The sequence below is a fragment of the Hemiscyllium ocellatum genome, chromosome 11 (genome assembly GCF_020745735.1).
Source record: "Hemiscyllium ocellatum isolate sHemOce1 chromosome 11, sHemOce1.pat.X.cur, whole genome shotgun sequence".
Taxonomy (NCBI): Eukaryota; Metazoa; Chordata; class Chondrichthyes; order Orectolobiformes; family Hemiscylliidae; genus Hemiscyllium; species Hemiscyllium ocellatum.
This window is the reverse complement of record NC_083411.1, coordinates 16,829,077-16,835,162: the sequence shown is the minus strand read 5'-3', so window position 1 is coordinate 16,835,162 and position 6,086 is coordinate 16,829,077.

Genomic DNA, 6,086 nt, shown 5'->3' with positions numbered 1-6,086 from the left:
TACTGTTAATAGTTATTTCCTTTTTGAACTTGCATCAGTGTTTATCACATTTGAAAGCAGAACAGCAAAGGTGGAAATTTGGGACAAACAGAAAGAATGAAGACACGTGGTTTGAACAGCGTGAAGTTCAAGTCATTTTGGGGAGAAAGGTTGCAGGGAACAAGGATGGGTTTGGCAGTGAGTGGAGAATGAGAATTATCTAATGACCGAGAGCGCAGTGTGAAGGAGTCACCCAGCTAGGGCACTGGTTCTTGAGAGTTCGTTTTGGAAATTAGAAGGGTTGGGAGGATGGGGGCGGGTGTTGTGGGGACAGGCAAGAAGTTAGTGATATTTGCTGACTTTTCCAAAACTATTTAAGATTTTACCCCAACAAAAGTTTCACAAATTCAGTGTTTGTGTTCACAGACTGTTTCAATTAGAGCATCTTCATTTTAAAACACGTGCCTAACAATAATGTTGACTTGTTTCCAGTTTTGTTTTTACATGAAACAAAATAAAACTGAGTGTTAAGATTATAATGGCAATAATTACACTGAAGAAATTTGGAAAATGCTTTGCTTCTGCTGTTTTAAGCTTTGGAATTCCCTCCGTAAATCAATCTTTCTTTACATCTCTTTGACCTTCAAGATGATCCTTAAAATTTACCTCTGACAAAGTTTTCAGTCACCAGTTCTGGTGTTCCCATTGGTTAAAGGTTAATTTGCAGATTGCACTCTGAACCTCCTTGAGATGTTTTGCTATGTTAAAGGTCTCTATAACTACAAGCTGTTAGTGCTTATTTTGAACACCATGCAATTTAAACCTTTCAACAGCAATTTTTAAAATTTAAACTTTAGTTCCAAATTTGACAAACTACTATAGTGAGGCAGAGCCAGGAAATGTTCTATTTTCTAGGTCCATGTGTAGTGCTTTTGTGTACAGGGCTCCAATTAAGTACACATGGTGTCTGAAAGTTGTAATTGTCAAAAGAAAAGAGACATTTCAGATTTTTCTGTAGATTTTACCATGAATTAATTGCTCTCTGCTGTTATTTTCCACAGAACCTTTTTATATAAAGTCTGTTAGTGACACCTAATAATGGTGTTGAATTACTCCAACTGCAGGTATGGGTTTAGCTTCGCTTGCCATGTTGCCAGATGATTATTTTCAGATGTTTTGAGTGAGTTAATCAAATTATAAGCAAATAGTGTTACAAAAAAAAAGCTGAGGAGATTGAATAGAGGTATTATGAAAAAAAAGATTTTTGTAGTGACTACTATTTTACAGAGACAAGGACTTCGCTTGACTGTGTAACCAAATTCAGATCTAACTCCATTTACAAGTTTGCTGATGGCACCACCAGAGTAGGTTGGATCTTAAACAACGATGAGACAAAGTATAGGGAAGCGATAGAGAGCTTAGTGGCATGGTGTAAATACAACAATCTCTCGCTCAATGTCAGCAAATGAAAGAACTAGTCAGCAATGTCAGGAAGCGAGTGGAGGACATCCCCTGGCTGTAGCAATGGTGCTTCAAGCTCCTTGGAGTAACTATCATAAATAATCTATCCTGGTCCATCCACATAAACACTACAGTCAAGAAAGCACACCAACAACTCTACTTCCTCCAGACAGCAACGGAAACTCAGCATGTCCACAATGACTCTTACAAATTTTCATTTATGCACCATAGAAAGTATCCTATCTGGATGCATCACAACTTCTCTGCCCAAGACCGTCACAAAAACCAGCCTTCCTTCCATCGACTGTCAATGCTTCCTGCTGCCTCGGGAAAGCAGCCAACATAATCAAAGATGCTTCCCACCCTAGTTATTTTCTCTTTCACCTCTTCCATCGGGAAGAAGATACAGATGTTTGAAAACACGCACCAACAGATTGAAGAACAGCTTCTTCCCTGCTGTCATCAGACTTATGAATGGACCTTTGATGTACTAGAGTTGATCTTTCTCTGCACCTTCTCTGTCGCTGTAAAATTATATTCTGCATTCTGTTCTATTACTTATGTAAGATATGATTTGTATGGTTAGCACACAAAACAATACTTTTCACCGTATCTCGGTACATGTGACAGTAATAAATCACATCAAATCACTCCTCCTTAAGTTAGAAGTCAGTGGGCACCAATTTTAAATTTCTCACGAAAGAGGAGGTTTTAAGGACATATCCTTTATTCTGAGAACTGCTGGAGAATAGAATACTTTGTCATGAGCAATTAAGATGAAAGACAATTTCAATTTGTAAGGGCGAGAAAAAGGGACGATGTTTTAAGCAGAATTAGATGCTGGCCTATAGAAAGAGGGTCAGGTAATAGGATGAGTTAATTTTGCATTTCTCTTGAAGGTGTAACGGACTGAATTGAACAAACACAGAATGCTGGAGAAACCCAGCAGATCCGCCAGCATCTGTGAAGAATAAACAGTGTTAACTTTGTGTCGGGTATGACTCTTCTTCAGAACTCTGAAGAAAGTCAGACCAGACTTGAGACTCTGTGTCTGTCACCACAGATGCTGCCAGATCTGCTGAGTTTTTCTAGAGGTTATGGCTTTAACGTGAGAAGGGAGAGATACAAAAGGGTCCTGACGGGCAACTTTTTTCGCACAGAGGGTGGTGAATGTCTGGAATGGGCTGCCAGAGGTAGTGGTGGAGGCGAGTACATTTTCATCATTGAAGAAACATTTAGATAGATACATGGATGGAATAGATACAGAGGGATATTGACCAAATGCAGGCAAATAGGACTAGTTTAATTGTGAAAACAGGGTGGCATAGGCAAGTTGGGCTGAAGGGCCTGTTTCCATGGTATAGACCTCTATCACTCGATCCTTTGCATCTGTTTCAGATTATTAACGTCCTCAGATTTTTGCTTTTGTGTGGGCTGAATGACTTCCTTCAGTACACTGATGCTGAATTTGTACAGAAACAGTACTGCCTGCACATTAGAAGAATAAAGACATTTTCTCTCAGGCTTCTGCTGTTCCAACCATGGCGCCTGCCACCCATCCCCAATCTCTGTCATCCGCCTGACTTCGCATTATATGATCATAGTGCAGCTCACTGAGGAGTCAAAAAAACTGTGGAACGTCAAGAATTGTCACCCTGCCAAGAACGGTTTTCAGATGAAATTTCTAGCACTATTTCAAGTTCCAAAGTAAGATTTCCCCTTGGGATCTTCAGTTCCACATTTATTAAAAAGATTCTGTAGAGGTGAGTTACAACTTGCCATCATTCTTTCTGGAATTCAATTAGTTACTAAATTATTTTACCACTTGAAGCAGTCTAGAATATAATTACATTGGTGTACTGTCGAGAATTTATTATATTCTTAAAAATCTGCGGAAACTCATCTGCAGAAATCTGATGCAATTCAGGAGTGCAGTGTAAATGTGATGAGTCATCATACAGGGCATTTTTGTTGTTGCTATTTTCTCTCTTCGAGGAGCTAATTCATTTTAAGTTAGTGTTCCATGGAGACTTTCATCTCTGCAGGACCTTGTCTCAGTAATTCAATCCTAATTTCTGACTCTAGGTTGTGATGTAAGCAGCTTTCTTGATTATTAAGGGTACATTTACACTTACAATATAAACAAACTACTGCAGATGCTGGTGATCTGAAATTGAAACAAAAAGTGCTAATGAAACTCAACAGTACGAGCAGCTTCTGCAGAGTTTCTTCAGCACTTGCTGTTTTTAGATTTAAATCTATCTTGTCTTTGCCAAACTAGTGAGCCAAGAGAGGAAGTTGGTCTTTGCCAATTAAGTGAAAGGTTATGCCAGCAAATCATCAGTTACACATTATCGCTGATTTTCTATTCCGTTAATGTAACTCAGGGATAACTCTTCATCCTTACTGATTTGCAAATCAAAATATGCAATTTGCGTTCTGCAGAGCAATACTTATTTCTGAAGGTTTGGCCATCAGATAGAAGGTATCTGTAGTTTTATGTTATGACATACTTTGAGAATGAATGTCTCATTGTCATTCAAGGAATATATAATTTGGATCACACTATCATTAAGTAGTTTACCACAGGTCAAAGGCTGACTCTTCATTAGTTAAACAACTGCAACTGTAACCTTTCTTGGAAATGCAACTGGCTGAAATCTATTTCAAGTTTAATAAGTTCATCCAGCCAGAAGTTTTTTTAATTAAAAAGATAAATGAGATTTCTACAGTTTTGAATTCCACTTTCTTCATTTATCTCTTGTTTACAAACTTCAAGACGTGCAAATTTTCTTCAAGCCCCTTGTGTGTTTGTGTGTGGTGTTTTAGAACTAACTTACTAATAGATTTTCCTAATGACTGTGTCAGTTTAACTGATCTGTAGACGCCTGTTTTCTCTCTTTATTCCTTTCTTGAATATGTGTTTCATTTGGTAACTTCCAAACTGCAGATGCCATTCCAGAATCTAGGAAATCTTTGAAAAGAATAGCTATGGTATCCATTATCTCTGCAGTTACCTCTTTTAAAACCTTAGGATGTAGGCCATGAGGTCCTGTGGGTTTGTCTATTTTTAGTCCCTTCAGTTTCTCCAGTACTTTGTCTCTGCTGATGCTAATTTCCTTAATTTCCTCACTCCTTCTCCTGTCTGTGCTTCTAATGGACCAACATTTACTTTAGCTACACATTTGCTTTCTACTTGTAAACCTTTCACATTTTCTGGTTGGTTTATTTTCATCTTTTTTGTTTTAACCTGATAGAGGCTTTCAAAATCATGTGTGGGTTGGAAAGATAGGGAGAAACTGTTCCCACTTGTAGAATGGACAAAAATGAGAGGGCATAGATTTGAAGTGATTTGCGAAGGAATCAAGGTTACTCTGAGACAAAATCTTTTCCCACTCATCTAGTAGTTGGAGAATTGAATGTTCAGCTCAGAGATGTAGTGAAGGCATGTTCAATTGATACATTCAACAGAGTATTGGACAATTATTTGAATGAAAATAATGTACAAGGGTATGGGGAAAAGGCAAGAGGTTGGCATTAGGTAGTGATGTACATTTGAAGAGCAGGTCTTTTCCCCAGGTTAGGGGAGTCCAAAACTAGAGGGCATAATTTTAAGGTGAGAGGGGATAGATATAAAAGGGACGTAAGGGGCAACCTTTTCATGCAGAAGTATAGAATGAGCAGCTAGAGGAAGTGGTGGAGGTGGGTGTAATTACAACATTAAAAAGGTATCTGGTTGAGTACTGGAATAGGAAAGATTTAGAGGGATATGGGCCAAATGGTGGCAAATGAATGAGATTAATTTAGATATCTGATTGGCATGGACAAGTTGGAGCAAAGGGTCTGTGTCCATACTGTACAACAGGTGCTGGCATGATGGGGTGAATGGTCTATTTCTCTGCCATAAGACTTTTATGATTCAGACTTTTTAAAAAATCAACTTTGATCATTGACACAGAGAACTATCGTTGGGAATGCAGGAGAAGCATACAATGAAATATGTAATGAATTAAGAGAGCATGGTGACCAGAATCCCAGGTAGACCCTTCTCCCACCAGTTAATGTTTACCTGAGATAGCAAGTAAGGCAGAGCCATTTCAGGATAATGCCAAGGAGGAAGATGACATAACAGACAGTGTATGAAATTCCGTGCATGGCTGACCTGAGATTAATTCAGAATTACATTCACTGAAGAGTGGGATACCTTTTGATGCTGCTGAATGTGATCATGTGATTCAGGAGCAATTGATGCAATTATTTTATAAGTCAAAGAGGGGCAATGGTCAGTGTATCTTGCAAAATGAGCCACACTTTCTCCATAAGGCAAAATGGTGCCCTGGGCGATTTTGAAGAAAGGTTTATTGGATAGTTACATTGATGTGAATGTAATCTCGTGTGCGGATTTCCACGCAGTGGGTTTTGGTAAGGCTCCAAAGCTCTCTGACTGACTGTTGATGAGGACAATGAAAGGATTGGCAGCACGTCGAGAAGTAAATATAAATTTATAATTTGAAGAAACTCTGATGGAGGTCTTTGGCGGTCTTGACATGCAAGGAGAAAGTGAGGACTGCAGATGCTGGAGATCAGAGTCAAAATGTGTTGAACTGGAAAAGCACAGCTCATCAGGCATTTCCGATGCTGCCTGA